The sequence below is a fragment of the Octopus bimaculoides genome, chromosome 9 (assembly GCF_046866305.1).
Source record: "Octopus bimaculoides isolate indiv1 chromosome 9, ASM4686630v1, whole genome shotgun sequence".
NCBI lineage: Eukaryota > Metazoa > Mollusca > Cephalopoda > Octopoda > Octopodidae > Octopus > Octopus bimaculoides.
Genome location: NC_142936.1, coordinates 33,133,365 through 33,153,810, shown reverse-complemented (window position 1 = coordinate 33,153,810; position 20,446 = coordinate 33,133,365). Strand labels below are relative to the sequence as shown.

General features: G+C 32.2%; 1 long non-coding RNA gene across 1 annotated transcript; it reads left to right on the top strand.

Moving 5' to 3' along the window:
• Window positions 1–273: 273 nt before the first annotated feature.
• LOC149134042 (uncharacterized) lies at window positions 274–20,157 on the top strand. The gene is made up of 2 exons (XR_016243104.1): window positions 274–1,785; window positions 16,014–20,157. It is a non-coding gene; the product is annotated as an uncharacterized LOC149134042 (long non-coding RNA).
• The last annotated feature ends 289 nt before the right edge of the window (window positions 20,158–20,446 follow it).

Here is a 20,446-nt window from a genome sequence, read left to right as displayed (position 1 = left end):
CCTCATGAAGGAAATGACATTAGATTGCAACAAGAGTTTAGGTGTTGTGCTGGAAAAAACCCCATCCAACCGATGGACATAAAATAATGATGATGAAAATGTTCAAATGTTGAATACATTCTATCAAAGTATTTTTTTTTTCTAGTAAACTTCATTATGGAGGAAATTATTTTATGAGTCTTTATGTTTTTTATGATAAACTATTTAGAAATTTGGTAATAACTTAAAAAAATATTTTTATCAGAATTTTTCAAGAAGCCAAAAACAAGTATGGGAAAAAATTGCATGTAAAAAAATTCATAACAGTAACAGGCCAGTTTAGAGAAAGTGTTTGTTTTCGTTCACATTCTGTTTTTTTTTTGGGTCTCATTTTGTTTCTATCGGCTACAGATTGTTCCGATTGCATCTATGATGTTGATAGCGCTGCGATGCTCAAGAGATATAGCAGCATCTTTATGTGTTGCAAATTTTATATTTCAAAAAATATAATTAAAAAAAATATATATTCGAAGGTTCATAGAAAAATTAAGATCAATCAAATGGATATTTTCGTTTCAGATTTATTTACCACATTCAGACACTTTTGACGTTCCATACATAGTGAATATGAATTACGCTGCCATTTCCGCGTGGTCTTCTGCTTGCTTGTAAACCAATCCATTTCCATTTGCAGAGCCAGAAATTCTGACTCTGGAACGTAAACATATTTCTTGAGTATTTTTCCTATTACAACTATCATTAATCACCTTAAAGACAAGTATAATTTATGACTACTATGAATGTGACCTATTAGAGCTATGATAACGGAAGAATACAAACTAAAAGATTCGTGTGGACACTTAGTTCATGAATGTAATTATATGTATGGCTCCTGTTCCAAGCAAATAATCAACAAAGATGATGTGGCTAGTTAATAATATTACAATTATTATTAGTGATGGAATACTTGTGAGAAAATCGAAGACATTGTAAAGTATTAATTTACTCAGTTATGGATTATTTGAATTCTCATTATCAAACTACTGGATTATTTATTTTCAAATTATTTTCAGTTTCTTTCTGAAATTTTGTTAGATTATATGTTGCAATGAGCTTCATGTCAGAATTTTACATTATTACTGTAAAATGTTTTTCGTCAACTTTTCTCCATTTGGAAAGCGTGAATCGATCTCTTTTCATCAGTGGTCCTATTTTGACATAAGCAGAAATTCTATGAAATCTTTGTTGTATTTACAAATCTATTTATGTTGTGAGTGATTATTTTTGTCATGTTTGCTGAATATCAGTAAAAAGACATTTTCTATATAGTTGTATTTTTATTCTTAAACATAAAATAATAAAACCAGAATGGAATTCCAAAATATACATTTCACAGTCATCTGATTAGAACCACTGACATCAAAAGCGCATTTTCTTGTGAAACAGACTGAGACAAACAGGTATTTTACAGCAATTTGATTTACTGTGAAAAAATTGAAGTTGGTGTCATCTGTAGGCAGAAGATTTATGATAAACAAAGCTGTTATTGTAATCATCTTATATATGATACCGCATATTCTAAAAGTGAATGTATCGAAAGAATTGGTAGACGTGATAAGAGCAAAAGGCGGAGTACACAGCGTGACAAAGTTGGAGAAATGGCACGATGATGAGTGAAAGGGGGAGGAGATTTAGTAATGTCACCATCCACCGACAGAGGACGCTAATGTACGCGTAAAGTATTAAAGATGGCTGCCAAGATGGGGATATCCCAACTCAATTGGGAACAGAAATCGCATAATGAAGGTGAGTTGGCCCTTATCGTTTATTTCATCTACATCTGCTGAGGTACTACACTTTAGAATACCACGAGCTACTTCTATCTCCCTGTGATGATGCCTTAATAAGCGATTAGTAAGTAGTGGTAGATATAAAAACCAGAACAGTCGTTTTCGTCGAATTAGTTAATTTCTGTATTTTTCTTTCTAAAATTCAGTTTTATTTTGTGTTAATCGAATAAAATACAATATATTTAGTCACCATATATATTATATATGAATAATCACCGCTCCTTTTGTGCGTTATATTTGCGCTTTATATAATATACATGTGTCTACACTGACAAGGGAGTGAAATAAATGCTATAAGCATAACAATAAAAGAATTCAATATCACTAGGTTTGTTTTGCCATTTGATATTCTTGTATCCCTTTCAACAGGTCTTGCACCGAAAGACTGGAAAACGACTAATTTGTTTGGTAGTATATAAGTATGGTACGACGTTGTTAGTAGTTGTTAGTTGCCGTGTAAATAGTAGCAGTTTTGAAAGTAGTAGTAGTAGTATGAGTAAGAGATGGCGATGTGTCTACTTCGTGTTGTGACCTAAATTTTTGTGAGAAGCTTGACTGTTCAACAATTATATTTAGAAAGGATACAGGCATATAGAGAAATCTGTATGTATGGAAGAGAGGGAGAGAGGCAGATCGAGATTGGCAACGCATTTATATGGTTAATTTCTTTTAAGTACCATTATAACTATTGTTAGATTCTCTTTACCCAACACAGATTTTTCTACATTTATTTAGTTTCGTTTGTAGAACTTTGTTATTGTATAAGTTGATCATCAGTCATGGTCAAAGTTCTTTGATTATAATCAGAGCTCACTTTAACATGATGAGAGAGGAGAGAAAAATATTTCAAATCCTGTCATCTAGTTACTGATATCTTATGACTTTGATTCCGTAAACAATTATATTGTTGAATTGTAAATTTTATTGCTTGATATGATAATTGTATTAATTTTGAAAATGGAAATTTATGAAGATCGAAGTAAACACGTCTTGCTTCTGAATATATGTTGGTTGACATTTTAACGGAAGTCAGTACATTCAAAGGAAATAATTCATAATTGTTTATTGCATATGTTTATAAAATTAAAAGTGTCTTAACATTCGTGTGTCGTATAATTATATCAATTGACAGTGACGTGTAAATTAGTTGAAGGGTGAGGAAGTCATCTTCTCTATCTTGACATTCACTCATTATTAGCTATGTCAGTTTACATATCGAGTATAAGTAATACTTTATAGTTATATTGTTTAAATAAAGCATCGTATTGATGTTTGTCAACTTAACTGTTGTCATACCCCCTTTTTTTGTATCAGATTGGAAAAAATATTTAATTTACACGCGTTCTTGTAAGAATTTCAAAATATTTTGACAAGTTGATTTACTCTGTTAAAGATTAATCTATTTAGTTACATAATTGATGGTTTGTCTCTTATTCTGTTGATCACATTGTTTTCTTTAATTTTTGTTAGGCATTTTTAATGAACTTCTTAGTTCGTATTATAAGCATGATGCTGTATATTTTAATATTTCTTGTTAAATAATGTAATTTAACAGCTGTTGTATTTATAAATATACAGAATAATTGAGTAGGGCTTGTATGCATACAATTTTGATTGAAATTGTTTTATTTTTTAACTTTGCGAAATAAACCAAATAGATGTATTTTTTTACCCCCTTCATTTCTATTGATTTTCAGATATTTATTTATAATAAATCTTTACTAAATTTAATTTGTTGACCTTAAATTTTCTGAAGGTTGTATATAGAATGTGTTGCTTAAGGCCCTTGTTAGAAAATTTTAAGATTTGCAATTATTTTAGTAGATTTGTATACTCAGGACAGAATACGCCTTTTAATTAGTTCAGTTTCTGTTAGATATTGTATTGCGACGAGTACTTAAAGATATTCTGTAAATGAATTCAGAATGGATTTTTATAGTCACTTAGACGACCAGTTAATCATTTTATTTTATTTTTAGTCTGTTTATGTCGCTGTGTTTACTCTTTAAGTTACATTCTGATAGGTTCCTCAAATTGAACCATTGAAATGTAAAAGGTTTAACGAGGTGCTACAGTTTTTGATATATTGTAGTATATATCACTTAAAATCGGTGACATATTTTTTAATGGCAAACGGAGACATAAACTGATATTGAAACTTATTGTGCGGATAACAGTTAAGCTGTAGTAGTTGGGTTCTTTTTGCGTTTCGTTTGTATATTTAATCAAAATTTTTATATTCTGCTTCGGTTGAAAGAAAACGAGACTTCATTTTAAAATATATTGTAATCAATGTTTTTCTAATTCTTTGACATGCTTCAAGTGAGATCAGTATGAGGTTTAGACTTATAAATTGCACTCATTTTTTTTTAATTGCCTTCGTATAAAAACAGGTTATTTATCAGATTAAAGTTAACAAATTACTGACATTGCATTTAAAAAGATCAAATCTTATGGTGATTTTTGTTGTTTATAATATTTATTATATATGGGCAAGAAATTAATGTTTAGGGCATTATTAAAATCATATATTCTTAAATCTATCTGAAATTTCTGTTGTATTTAAATTGTTAAAACTTTGAATAATATTTTTCAGTTTTTATGAGCTTTATTAAAATTAATACTAGATTTTCTCTACGTTTAATCGTATGTTATATTGAAAACTTATTTTTAATATTTTATTGCTAAATAACTGTTTTTTATATTAATACATTTTAAAATTTTTATTCAGTTTTTCTGTTTTGAATTTAATATTTAATAAAGTTATGTTAAAAACATTGTTTTTTTTTTTTTTTTCATTTTTTATTTATCATTAAGAAAATGTAGGACTGATTTCATTATAACGAGAACTGATATAATGAGTAGAAAAGAGGATGGTCAGTCTTTTCTCGTCTCTGATATTTTAAATATAAGAAATAAAATAATTATCTAAATTCATCAAAAATATTCATTCTAGAAGGAAAAAAAAAACTGACATCAGTGACAGCTTTATCCTTGACTTAAATCGTGTTTGTGCCAGCACAATTTACCATCACGAAGTTGGAAGCATTTAGATTGCTGCTACATTGTCATTAACAACTTGACAACTACTTGTAACACTCAACAGGAACTATACTTACATCTCTAAATATCAACACTACAACTAATATTATTACATATATTATAATTACATTTTCTCGAGGGATAAAAATCTAAAAAATTTGCTTTTAATTAAATAACATGGATTCTAAACTAAATGCTTATACATTCTCTTGTGCATTAACTGCGATCTGTTTGTAATCATACTTTATTTGCTCTTAATCGTGCCGCTGACTTAATGATGATAATTTTAATTTTTTTTACGAGTTTTAAAGATGGCTATGAAACTTATTTGATATATGGTAGAATTTGTTTTTGTATTTTTGAAATATTGAAAATATTACTTATATATTTTAAAGTTTAAAGAATATAAAATCTTACTTCTTGAGATTTATGTAATGCTTTCGAAGTTGTTTAAAAGTTTACTTTCATTCGAAATTTTTATAAAGTTGTTTAAATGAATATGTTGGTACAAATTTCCATATGTTTTGTTCAGAATCATGAGTGAGAGTTTTTCTTTTGTGTTACTAGTTTCAGATTGTTTTTGAAAGGTCAATTAAAAAGAAATATAGGATTTCCTTCACTTGTTAATGTATTATTTTGGTTATTTAGGCAGTTACATACTTCATTACGGTACCCTTTTAAAAAATATTTTCAGTATATAACAGTGAATTGTTTGCTTCGTGTTGTAACTGTTTTTATTCAGTTTTCATACAATAGAAATATTGGAAGATTAATGGAAAATGTTTCATTGATTTTCTTTCCTAGTTTTCTAAGATATTTTTCTTTATTTATATTTTCCATTTATTTGCTATAAATATGACTTAATTGGTTGTTTTGGGGGTGCATTTGAAGTTGCTATTCCTGTCAAGATTTGAATTTTAAAATCTATGGTAAAAGTACTGGAGTCAAAATCTTCATAAAAATCTAAGTAATCCCCAAGTCTTTTATGTTTAATGTACTCTGTGTGAATGTGAAATAACACCTGCAGTGTCTTACCAGTTCAAACTTAGTTTTCCTAGCTTTCATGGATCCGAGGAGATTTGCTGGAAGAATTTTTATAGCTGAATGTTCTTGTTGCCACCCCTCATCTATTTTCGATTAAGATAATACTTCCCATGACGGTGAGGTTCATTTACAACTATCACCCAATGTCAAGTCAATGAGATACAAATGCACAAAAATATATATAATGAGCTTTTCAATTTTTGTTAAGCAAATCCATTTAAAAGGCTTTGGTCAGCTTTTTGAGTGGTTGGGAAATGAACTTCTCAGCTACATGGTCATACATGATCCTAAGTTATGAATTCATACATGATACCTTTATAGAATTGTTTACAAATCAGTAAGAAAGTATTTTAAGAATTTGACTTATTCCATGTAGCAGGCAAATTAGTGAGTTATGGAACTGAGTGTTTTATGTCTCCAAGCAAACTGACTGACTAGAAACTCTAGTCAAATGCACAATTCCGTCCACTTTCTCCAGTTTATAGATCTAATGAGGTACAACTGATTGGAGATAATGGACAACTATTTAAGTTGAACTTCCATCAATTAAACATTTATTTCATTAATTTTAATTAAACAAGCATGGGGCGTATGGGTTGCTAGCTGTACAAAATACTATTTTGCTTCAATGTTTCTAAGTTAAATGTTCTTATTGATTATTTGTGCATAAGTTTTCTCAACTTATATGGATAAATTTTAAATGGTGAGTTGCAAGTATCTGTTAACCTAGCAATGTAGTTTTCTTTTTGGCAAAGAATTTTACATTGTTTCCTTAGCTGAAAAGTAATGTCATAAATTGCCAGTAATTCAATTCAAAAGGGATTTTTCAACTAGTTCTTGCATGAGTTTTAGTTTGTGATGAAGTGTCTATACAACAGTTCTTCTACTTCTCTTTAATGTGGAATTGGTAAAGATAAGTTGACAGATTATAATTTAGATTGGATATAGGTTCAGGCTTGGCTGTGAGGTTTAGAAGCTTGCTTTGCAATTACATAATTTTGGGCTCATTGCATCTACATGGCAACTGGAGTAAGTGTCTTCTATTATATCCCTAGGCCTACCAATCTCTTCTGAATGAATTTGGTAGAAGAAAACTGTGTTGAAGCCCATCATGTGTGTGTTTGTATTTGCACCCCCCCCCCCCATCTCTGCTTGACAACTGGTGTTGGTTTGTTTATGTCCACATAACTTAAACAAGTCCTCTAAAATTTATTTTCTAAAAATCTGGTACTTATTCTGTCAATCTCTTTTGCCAAAACATTAACTAAAACCCTTCAAGGTAATATCTCAGCATGACTGCAGCCCACTGACTAAAATGAAAGTTAAAAGTAAAGATCTTTGGTACATGATTTTGTGTGAAAGTTAGTGCTAGAAATCTGGCAAAGCTGGTTTAGTTGGAAACCTCTAACAGTTGCCAGGAAATTAGCTTCTGCCAAAAGTAATAGATGTCATTTATGTAACTCAGCATACACTTATTTACACAAATATGTATTTTAAAAAATTGTTTCTGAAGAAATACATTTAATGTTTGTTTGCTGTTAAAAAAACATAAAAAAACTTGGAAGTGGACACAAAGTAAAAATTGCATCTACATTTCAATGCAGTATTCTTTTTATATTTCAAAATTCCAACTTTCATTTTCCTGAACAAAGATTTTTTTTTTCTTTTTTTTTTTTTTATAAATTAGAGTGGATAGCATTTTGAACTAGTATCTTATTAAGTCAGTCCAAAACAGAGTATTAAGCTTCAATATTTTGTCTTGAAATAGGTGTTATTTGCAGTGTAGATTTGTCTTCTGTCATTTGATCAGCACTGATTAAGTATAAAGACACTGTAAGAAGAGCAGTATTTTCAGCAGTAAATTGATGTTCAGATGATGTTTATTCACTGTTAGATCATTGGTGCACAGCTTGTTGAGGCTTTGAATGTTACTACAATTTGATCAATGTTAGTGAAAATGTCCTGAAATTATATTTTTGTTCATAAGTAATGCATTAGTTAGTGAGTTACTAGTAAAAAAAAATACATGACTTACAAAATTTATTTCAATACCTACAAAATTTTTTGTAGGTATTGAAATAAGTTATTTTGAAACTACATTGAACTAGCCAAAAAAGGAGTGGCAATAAGATATTTTATATTCACTGTTAAGTTGATGTTATAAAGCTATACAGTATCATATGAGCAAAACTTTAAATTAATATCTCACTTTTGGTGTGAATCAGTAGCTGTAAGTATTCTTTGAAGAATATAGTCCAGTCAGTTTGTATTCCTTTGCATTCAGATTCCAAACCCTCCTGGGGTTTACTTTGTCCTTCATCCTTTCATTGTATTTTGAAATAAGGTACTTACCAAATACTCAAGTCAGTTTGATCAACTATATCACCTTAAAAAAATGTGTGGTCTTGTCCCTGTGTTGAGGGTCATTATTGTGAGCATTGTCCATAATGGAGGAGCAGAAACAGTATTGGTCTCTAGATTTTAAATGTTATCACTCCACATTTTGAGTTAAAAGCTTGCTAAGATCTGCTTTTCAATTCATCCCTCCTGGAAAAGACTGCAGAATTATTAGAGCATTGGACAAAATACAGTTTTCTGCTTGGGTCATTTATATTCTGAGATCACATTCTGCTGAGGTCAACTGTTTTCCATAATGATGTTTCCCAAAAGACTAAGACTGAGAATCCTCCCAAAGTTCCTTAATACTGCTTGCACTCTAAGGTTAGATGAGTGTAAGCCTCAGTGCTTACTGTACTTGTATGAAGAGGAATAACCTAGGTTTTATTAGCTTAAAAGACATGTATGTGACACTAGTTTTAGTCAACAGAAAAAGACAATGAAAATGTGTAAGGAATGAATCCTTTTAATTTTCTTCTGACAAAGAATAAAAATGAAACATGAAGTTGGGGTCAGTTTTCAGTTTGTGTTTTTGACTAACAGCCTTGATCTTTTTCTCACCTCTACAATTTCTATCACTTATGCACATAAGTATTATTGACCTGAAAACTAAGCATAATGGGCATATAATAACTTAGCCTCATTTAGTGGTACCAAATCAACCATTAATATCTCAAAGAAACACACAAACTTCCTATTTTTAATACAAACTAAAACTATTTTAATTTTTACAAATTCTTTTGGTGTTTCATATAAATGCACATAGACTATATCAAAGACCTCATCACAAAGGCTAGACTTCCCCAGTAAGGGTAGGAATACATAAACTCTAAATTGTTAGTGACCTTTCACAAGCAACATGCAATATATTTAGAACAATGCAGCTGTGGCATATGTACAAACAGTTGAGATTACATCCAGAAAATAGTAGTCCCACAGGCAAGCTTTTGCTTACTAGTTGCTGACATTACTTTTGAAAACGCTTAGAATATATTATAGCTTCCACTTCTTCACGACCTCTTCATCTATGTCCATGATGACTATCCTTCATTGGACTGAACAGGTGAAAGTCAGAGGGCACCATATCTGGGTTGTATGATTCTTGTTCTCTCTGTTTTCCTCCTTCGGACTTTTTATAGTCTTTTTAGTGTCTCACTCACTGTTCACGGTACAGCCATGTCCTAGGAAATTGAGGAGAATGGTGACCTTGTCATTGAAAAACAACTTTTTATATTGATTGATGGCCCTTGGACTTTGGAAAGTGTAGTGCTATTTCCTATAAAGACATAGCCGCATTTCATTTCATCTCCTGTCATCAGATCAATAAAAAACATGTTTTCATTTGTTTCAAACATTTTCAGCAGAATAGAGCAGACATCTACACTTTTCTCCTTCAAATCATGAGTCAGCTGCTGAGGTATAATAACTTTGCACACACTTTTTGATGTCCACTATCTTCTTTAATGCATTGTGACCATAGTCCAGTTATGTAGCAAGCTCAGAGATAATGACATCAGTCTGTGCAACTCAATTCACCCACTTGCAGACAATTCATGTCAGTGGTCAGTATTGATGGTTTCTGATTCTATGGTTTGTCTTCAGTGCTGATTTCTACTTTTTTGTGCTTCTTCGTTCATCTATGCACATTGCTTTTGTTTGTGGTGTCTTCTTTGTAAATACCTGTAGCCTTCTGACAATGATGGTACATTGCTTCTGCATGGAACTTATTATTTATGGAACCTATTATTTACCTGCAATGAAGAAGAATAGGAAGAAAAGTTATAACAGTTTGCAGTTTGAATGACTTACAATCATCATCATGGTCCATGCTGGCATGGGTAAGATGCTTTGATAGGAACTTATGTGTCCAAGGACTGCATCAAGCTTCAATGTCTGCTTTGGCATGGTTTTTATGGCTGGATGTCCTTCCTAATGCCAGCCACTTAACAAAGTGGACTGGGTGCTTTTATCACACCACCTGCACTGTTTAGGTTGCCGTACTGTTCAAAAGACTATGAGCCCTGGGGTAGGTGGGGGTGGGACCAGCTTTGTGCTTGGGGGATGAAAGGATTAATATGAGAGAATTGTGCAGAGCAGGTTCTTGCAGAAGGACCCATATGACTACTCACACCTAGTATGGAGAAAAGAAAGTTATGTCAACTTTGGCATTACTTTCAGTCCAAGTTTTGTACCTACAATATAGCTAGTTGGTATTCAACATGTAGCTTGTTTGGTTGACCATTGATGCATTCATCAATATAAATGTATGTAATCCATATACAGTATATTTTTGTGATAATGGCTGCAAATTTGTAATTATGTAAGTTTGGTAATTTAATGATTGTAAATGATAAGGTCAAATATCAGAAATACATTTATAGAAATATTCAGATGGTAGTCAGAAGTGACAACAAATGTTGTTTCCATCTCCTCTGAAATGCCTATATTTTTTCTCTATAAATCTCCCAATCCTATCAGAAACTAGAGATTACGGTGAATTGCATTTAGTTCATTATGTCTAAGTTTCTATCAATAGACTTTCTGTCTGTATCATGTGAGTTGACGTGTGCTTTCGCAACTATGTATGATATCAATTGCTGGGGCATTGGTTTCTTGTTTCAAACTTGAATTTGTGCTCTAGTAGTCTCTATAACGTGTCAGCTGCACAACTCCCATGAGAAAAAAGTATTCCAAGATATGCCTTTATCTTCTTTCAAAGGTTTTGTCTCACATCATTAATAAATTAATGCTATTTACTCTTATAATAATAATGCTCCCCTCATAAACCCACCAATATGCAGAGACCCTGTATTTAAAATATATCAGTATATTGTTTTTTTGTTTAATCCTTACCATTTGCTTATGAAAGTATCAATGCCATGGTCAACTATAACTTCACTCCCACTTGGAATCAGTAAATCCTGATATCACATTGTTGGTGTGTATAGGTGATGTCAAAATATGACTAATTATTTTCTCCCAAATTCTCCTCCTAAAAAAAATCATTAGTAAATGCTACTGAATTCTAACTCATTGCTTGAGGTATTAACACCATTATGTTAAATCAAAGAAGAAAAAAAATCCGTAGAAATTCACTTGATAAAATGCAAAAAGTAATCTCACAGGAAGTCTTTTGAGAGAAAGTTCTCTAAAAGACTAAACTTTGTATCTCACATAGAAGAGTGCTTAGTGCTGTTTTAATGCCCCAAACAACAATTACAATTGTGTACAGTTTAGACTTTAAAAAAGTAAATGAATTATTGTTCATTAATTATGTGTGATGAGTGAAATGTACGAGAAGTTACTTTGATTCTTGGGTTTTCCATTTTCTGTTCTGAGTTTGTATTTAATGTTTTTATCAAATTGCAATTTAGCATTTGAATTGACATCTGTTGTGCTCTCAGTGCAGATTAAAATTATTGACATATGCAATTATTACATAGGCAAGCATATCACATTTATTAATAATTACTAATAAAATTTTTTTTTTTTTGGTCTGGTGCCTGGAATATTTCAACAAATTCCTATTTGATTTTTGCCTGCTAAATCCAAAAATAACTTCAGTTTTTCTCTTTCAGGTCTGGTTTTCTGACTAGACCTGATAGAGTAAGTATTTTATTCATACAAGAGGCATATCATATGAATCAATAAAGAGAGTGTAATACAAAACAAAGTAGAAATAAAAATTGAAAATGCACATTGGCAAAGATTTTTGGCTGAAAATTCAAGGAATAAATTTACGCTTCTTTGTGCACCATGTATGTTAAGCAACAGGAATATCTCGTTTTAAACACCAGCAATAGTTTGCCATCATCACAGCATCCCAACGTTCTTGGTACCAAGTTTCGATCTCCTTGATGTCCTGATGGAATCGTTCGCCTTGTTCATCGCTAACATCTCAGATTTTCAGGAAAACAATCAAGATGACTAAAAAGATAATGCATTTTGATGCTCATATTAATGCCAAGGAAATTTTGCACTATTTCTGCAAAGGTTAGCCAAGCTGATGCTTCATTTTTGCTCATTGTTTTCACGAAATTTGTGTCCTCCAAGAGCTTACAGATCTGTGGCCCATCAAAAATCTCTGCTTTAAGTTTTTCAATCACTAAGCCTGGAAATACACTGCAGATATACTTGAAGCACACCGTTTTTGTCAAGAGCTTTGACAAATTGCTTGTTCAATCCGAGTTTGATGTGCAAAGGGGGGAAATGATCTTATCTTGTTCAACTAAAGGTTCTTCCAATATATTGGCAGCTCTACATGGAGCCATATTTGTTGGAGACAGCCAGTCTTTCTTAACATAGTGGTTTACTCGGTCTCTACTGTTCCACATGCAAAGAAAGCATGGGTATTTGGTATAACCAGATTGCTGTCCCATGAGAAAATTCACCATCTTTAAGTCAATGCAGATGACCCATTTATGATCATGATACAGTATCTTCACTAAAACCAACTTAATTTCTTCAAATTTTTCGTTCAGAGTTGTTGCATGGCGGAGTGGGACAGAGCTATACACATTTCCATTGTGCAACAATACACATTTTAAACTACGCTTAGAGCTGTCTATAAAAAGACGCCACTCTTCTGATTTGTATTCCTCAATGCCAAGTTTATTAAGAAGCCCACTGACATCTCTGCAGTAAACCAGCTCTTCCTCTTTTGTAAAAAAAAGAAAGGAACTCTTCATGCCGACTCCGATAAAATGTTATACGGACACCATTCTCGAGAAGATTCTTCTATTTCAGTCGAGAAGCAACAGTTCTGCAGAATTTTTTTGGACGTTCAAGTCACGAACTAGATCATTCAGCTCTACCTGGGAGAATAGCTGAGGTAAAGTCTCGACTGAAAAGCCTTGATCTCTAGTGTCATCTTCAGGTGATGAGTCTTCTTTGGTTTAGGGTAGAGTTATCTGAGCAAGACATTGAAGACAGGAACAGGAAGCTCTTCACTGTGTGGAACTGGTCTAATAGCAGAGGCAATATTAGGATAGACAAGCATTTGTTGATTTTTCCAGTTAATACCCTTCAAATTTAGGCTACAAAAATAGCAGTTGTCCACATGATTATAGGGCTCAGTAACTTAAAAACTAGATCTGGTAGGTCAAAAACGTTACATTTGGATTGTAGACTAGTATAATTTAAATTTGTAAATAATAATAGTGGTGACGCCTTCTATGTGTGCTAAATTTGCAATGGTAAAGTGATTTATGATTTTAGTAGAGACTGTTTTGTGGTTTAATCTTAAATTCTCATTTATTTATTTTGAATATTTATATTTTTTTTATGGAGGAATGAACTGTATTCACTATGTATGTCTTAGTAAATGATGTCCAGTCTAAATTTGATTCTGTTGTGAAATTATTTTACTTTGCTAATTATTCCTGGAACAAATAGACGTCAATCTTGTCCCTACATATAAAACTTGTTTTGCAACTTTTGGATCTAGACAGTACTACATATCTGTTCATACATATGTATATATGCTACTTTTACATTATTCCCTTCCTATTAAAGGAGGAAAGCAGCATTCATGACCTTTAAATTGAAGTTTAAATTGAATTTTGTCTATTGATGCCTGTAGGAGATATGTGTAGATGGAAAGAATTCCAGAGGGTTACAGTTTTGGTGACAAATAATTGGTGGGAGGGACAGTTGGGATGTTGGAAGCCTGGCAAAATCTGCAACTTAGTTTACATGAGCAGAGGCTGTAGTCATAAGGTATTGGTGAGTGAAATTTTGCCACCCATTGGATGGCAGTTTGAATTTGAGAGTGTAGCGGTAGCATAAAGAAAATTAGCAAATGATTAGTTGAAATATTTTCTCATCCGCAAGAAGTTTAGGATTTTAGCTATGTGTGTTACTCATGATATTGTGTAAGATTGTTTCTTACTGTTAGTGTTTGTCTTGGTACTGTTGAATGAGACTAGGTTATTATGTCCTTATTAGAGGAAATTTTTGAGCTTCCTGTTCAAAGAAGCAGTATGTATCTGGTGTGAGGTGTCTGAAATGTATATGGATAACAGAAGAATACATAGGCATTGTATGTGTACATATGTACATGAACATAGATGGTTAAATGTTTGGGATTTCTCAGCGTAAATACTTTTATCTTAATATTCCATCAACCAACAGTTTGTAAGTTGTTAAAAAAATGGAAACTGGTATTGTGAGATGTATTAAATTTTTGTTGATGACATCATAGGGCTGCCATTACTGAGTTAGTGACTCCTTCATTGGCTTCTGTTTTATGAAAAGTGTTGCTGGTTAGTTCTAGGTATGCCCTGATTGAACAGTTGTGATCGAATGTATTCTGACTTGACCATCATACCTTTTTAGTTACATTGTCAAATGTTTCCTTTCCTTTAAGACAGTGGGAGTGTGATGATGGAATTTGGTTGCTATTTTTAGCAGGTTGAGTGACTTGAGGCTCTTGTTGATTCAGTGAAGTGTGTTTGTTTGATTGTGATTGTGAAACTGTCTTGCTTGTGTGAGTTATATGATGTTTCCAATTAATGTTGTTTAGTCCCAGACTTAACCCAGCTGAACTGTGATAAACTTTTATTTTACTGTATTTATGTTAAAGTACACTTTGGTTCAATTAATTTTGATGATAAGTATTTAGTAATATAACTTTGTTGTTATTAAACTGGTGTTTGGAACATAAATTAAAAGGAAATTTTGATGGAAGGTTTTAGTTTAGATCATTTTTAAACGAGATGTTTGTATCAAAGAATCAGGAGTGGTCTCAGGCAGGTTGGTATCAAAAGGGTTAAAGATATTGTAGTTGAACATCCAGTTACTTTTATTTAGGATATAGGGTGTCTAAAGTTATTGTACCTCGTGTATCAAAATAATAGTTGAATCTCACATAATTGCACACAGTTGGGGTTGTGTGAGATTTGAACTGAAAATATGTAAAGGTTGGTGTCAGAAAGAACATGCTGCTATAGAACATTGTCTTGAAAAGTCTTACAGGCTTAAAAACAGTGACAATACTGATGATAAAGAGAGCAAGAGACTAACAAAGCAGACCGTATATAAACTAGCAGAAGAAAAAAATTATGTATCTTCAACCTTTGGCATGGATATCCACGATTTTTGATGTCAATAGGCAAAGTGCCTGAAAAAAGAGAGAGAATTCACTGTAATTCTTATATTTGGTTCTGGTTGTAAGATCTTATTATTTACAAGATTCTTTAGCTTGTTTCAATCATCTGATTGTGGCTCTGCTGTTCTACTGCCTTGAAGGGTTTTAGTCTATCATACTAAACCCAATACTTAGTTGAAGCTACTTGTTCTATCAGTCTGTTTTCACTAATTAACTGAGATGTAAACAATCCAACACCAGTTGTCAAGTAGTGGGACATAAACCTGTACACACACATATATGGTAGGCTTCTGCACATCTTTTGTTTGCCACATTTACTCATAAGGCATTGGTCAATGTAAAGCTGTAGCATGAAGGTGCTTTCTCAAAGTGTAATCTGGTGGAACTGAACCTAGAATTATGGTTGTGAATCAAATTTCTTAACCACAGTCATACTATTAAAAGAAAAAAACAATAAAGATTTGACTTTCTTCTTGTTGCAGTCACTAAACTGCAGTTTGAGATACTGCCTTCATGGCAACAGAAAAAAAAAAAAGAATAAAATAGTAAAATTTGCATTAGGTATAATGATCAAAATATTTTTTCTGTTTCAGGAGTTTTCTTATATTGGATATTTAAAAAGAATTGGGAGATGCTACTTACTCTGACCACCTGGTAGGTTTTCTTTTTTTCCTCTTTTTTTTTCCCTGCTTGCAAGCTTTATTTCTAGGAGCAATTATTTTTATGGCTAACCCACTTCAGTTGTGAAGAATGAGTAGAATCTATTTCATTTTTTGTTATTTAATCCGTTCACTTATAAAGAGTGAAACATCGCAATGGCTGAAGATTTGAAACTGTCATGTGCTTAGTCCAGTGACATAAGCTGCCATACTCCATGTTTTATTATTATGAATTTTTATTATTAATAGTTTTATTACAAAGTATTTTTATGAGGTTTCAAATTGATTTTATCCCGTTAGTGTTTGAACCGGCCATATCCGGCCCAAATGATCTACCTGTTTTATGTTAAAACTGCCCAGATTTGGTATCTCACACCAACCTATAGGTGATAACATCATTGAAACCTTGAAGCTACGAAATAATGCATGATTAGCTTAAAACAATATGAAGAAGTATTAAATTTGATAGAATAATCTGTATGCTAAAGGGTTAAAGTATATACAAAAGCTGATTTCCAAAACTTTAAAACATTTTCTCTTTTAATTTTTTCATATTGCATGAATTCAGTAAGTCTAATAAAGTGCATGTATTTCATTAAAATTTTACCAATGAAGTGTGGTATATTGTACATTTGTTTTACTAGTTTAGGTATTAGTATTGATTTTTGTTGTTGCATTGTCAAATATTGAGGACATTTGGAGAAGTCTCAGCCACAATTTCACACGAAAGGATGCTATGTTTAAAAACTATCTTAATGTACCAGCATTGGAAAACTGATGTATAAATTATTGTTGGTGATTTGAATGCTGTTAGACTTGAAATATTTTTATAACTAAATAATATTGTAGAAAATTTTTTAAAAATTGTAATTAGAAAGTTTAAACAAAAAGAATGTAGCTATGGGAATTAAATCGAAATTTTTTATTTAGTTTAAGTTACTGCAATTTTTTGTTCTAGTTAGTTAAATGTCATAACAATCACACAGGTTAATATTTCCATATCCATACCAGTTGTTATATTTTATGAGAAGTGAATATCAGCAGAAATAGTAACGCATGTAGTTAATATTTTAAAGTACTTAGTTTCATTGAAATGTTCTTAGTTCAACTCCTATATGAGGTTCACTTTATCTTTCAGCTGTCTAGGGATGAATATCAATAAGAACTGTTGACTCTATTTTCTGACCAAAATATTGTTAGATGAATTTTAAAAACACAGGAATCTCTCACATTATAGAAATAATGTATTTCTGAAAATCTTGTAACAAAATTAATTTTCCCATTAATTTTTCATGTTATAAAGTGAGATGCATTCTACTAGATTTTTTGGCAAAAAGCCCCTCAACAACAATTAAAAACAAACAATCAATCAACATAGCCTCTTTTTATATGTGAAAATAACAATTTCTAAACATACACAGTACTATATGTATATGCAAAAACATTTGAAGAGAAATACATTAAGGAGTAAATAAGAATCCTATTGTAAAAGGGAGGGTGTGTTCTTACCACAAAAAAAATTACTATTATGTGAGAGGTGAGTTACAGGGAAGATGAGGACACTATCTTATAATTCATCATCATCATTGACAAATCTTATAATTCATCATCATCATTGACAGCTTGAAAGATGAGCTTATCCAAAGATTTTTTTTTTATATTTGTAATGCATCATCTCTTTGTACAGCTCAGTGTAGGAATGGAGCTTATGGTAAATTCTTTGTGTAATTTTTGTTACTTTCATGATAGGTGCAGGAGTGGCTGTGTGGTAAGTAGCTTGCTTACCAACCACATGGTTCCAGGTTCAATCCCACTGTGTGGCACCTTGGGCAAGTGTCTTCTACTATAGCCTCGGGCTGACCAAAGCCATGTGAGTGGATTTGGTAGACAGAAACTGAAAGAAGCTCGTCGTATATGTATGTGTGTTTGTGTGTCTGTGTTTGTCCCCCCACCATCACTTGATAACCGATGCTGGTATGTTTACATCCCCCTAACTTAGCAGTTCGGCAAAAAGAGACCGATAGAATAAGTACTAGGCTTACAAAGAATAGGTCCTGGGGTCAATTTGCTCAACTAAAGGCGGTGCTCCAGCATGGCCACAGTCAAATGACTGAAACAAGTAAAAGAGTAAAGAGGGTCATTATTAGAAAAACCTTGCAAACCTTCTAACCCTTCAATCAATATTGCTAACTCTTCAGCAATATTCTTTGCAGTGAGTTTATGAGAAGCTAGTGGAATTTCTGTATTTTCATCTGATAAACTTTGGTACACTAGCAACTCAACCACATCATCCTCTATGATTTCTTCAAAACATAATTTGCAAGTGTTGTGACACTTGAAAATGATGTCTCTTTTCAAATTTGTAAACTTTCTGCTTATAGAAAACTTGTAAAGTCATGGATGTAGTCTGGCCATATATTTTTCCAAGCATCATAGGAAATTAGGAGTTTTTCATCATCCCATGACTCAGCTGTTATCTACAAAATCCATTACATTGAACTTCTTCCAGAATTCTCTAACTGGAGGGTTATACTCCTTGTCAGTGACTATCATAAGTTGCTTGAAAGACCTCAAATAATATGCCTTAGCATTAACTGTTACACTATAATCCATTTGTTGGAGCCATTTTACATTCTTGGGGATATATTCTATTTCACATTATCAGAAAGCTCTTTGAAGTTCACTGGGTGGCTTGGTGATTACCTTCTTCAAAAGAAGCTATGCTTTGTTGGAATTATTATGATTAGTACTAAGGCAGCGAGCTGGCAGAATTGTTAGCATGTGAGGCAAAATGCTTAATGGCCTTTGGTCCATTTTTGCATTTTGGGTTCAAATTTTGCCAAGGTCCATTTGGCCTTTCATCCTTTCAGGATTGATAAAATAAGTTGAGCACTGGGATTGATGTAATTAACTTGTCCCCTCCAACCAAATTGCTGGCCTTGTGCCAAAATTTGAAACCAATACTATGTCTAGTATATTTGCAAACTTCTCTGTGCCTCCTTTTTGAACAGGGGTAGATTAAACTTTACATTGAAAGTCTTTAGATATTTGCAACAACATGTGAAGGGCTTTAGCTTCATGTCACCTGTGGCATTCCTCCTAGAAGTGTCAGACAGTTTTTGGAAGCTCTAAATCCTGGTGTTGATTTTTCTTCTTCAGAAAAAAAGTTTTAGCAGGCATGTGCTTCCACATAAGTGCAGTTTCACCAACTTTGTATACTTTCCCTGCATATAACCCCTTCAACAATCATTTTCTTCATCTCATCATAATCATTTAACATATTGTCCATGATGGCATAGGTTGGACTGTTTAACCCTTTCGTTATTATATTTCTGACCAAAATACACCCCTCATGAGTTTCAATTAAATTCTAAAATAATCATGAATTTAGACTAGTTTCATTAAACAACTAACTTCTTTTACTTTTCAACATATTAATGTGCTATTTGGAACATAATTAAAGAAAGGGTTCTTAATCAATTCTATTGCATAACTTTTGTCTCAAAGTGACTCTAATTACAGATAAATCCAAGTAAACTGAGTAAAAGGTAAAAATATTGAAATGTTCTTTAAACGTCGCCATAGAAAATGAATCATCAGCTAATATTCAGTTGGGTATGCAACAAAATTTTGATATAGTATGATTGCGCACATCACTAAATTATCAGTTGAATTTAATGCACAACAGAACAGGTGTACCATAAAGGTGAAATAAACTGAAATACTGGAATCCACCTAAATCCACCACAAGTTTGAACTAAAAAGATTGGTCAAAAAATAATATACGGCCCTGGTTATGGTATGGTAGTGATAAATTCCAGACCACATCGTACCTGACTAACATTATTTTCCCTGTATAAAAACTAAATCAATAGTAGTACCCAGAATTTACTTCACAAATTTTCCAAACTTTGATCCCCCGTTTCGTGGGCTTTCTTGGCATATACTGTTTGTTTACATTCTGCGTAACAGTTTTTTCCCCACAGTGATCGCTTCAAACAAGCATACTGAAAAAAATACAAGTCTAACCGTTTCGCTTCCTAAGAAAGACTATGGGTAGACCCCATCTCCTCAAAAATTGCTAATAAAAACATTTAAAAAATTTTTACTTCATTCTGATGGAAAATCATCTTTGCTGTTGCTCTTGCCGCTTTCAGTTTCTTCAGAATTGCTGCTTTCGGTTTTAGATACAGAAATATCCTATTCTCGTACACCACGTGCTTTTGTACCTCATTCATTCTTTTTCTTGGTATCTCCATATTTTCCATTGAAAAAACTTTAAATTTGCAATCACTGCTTGATAGCATGAAAGTCCTATCCATTTTATATATATATATATATATATAATATAATATAGGATAAAATCT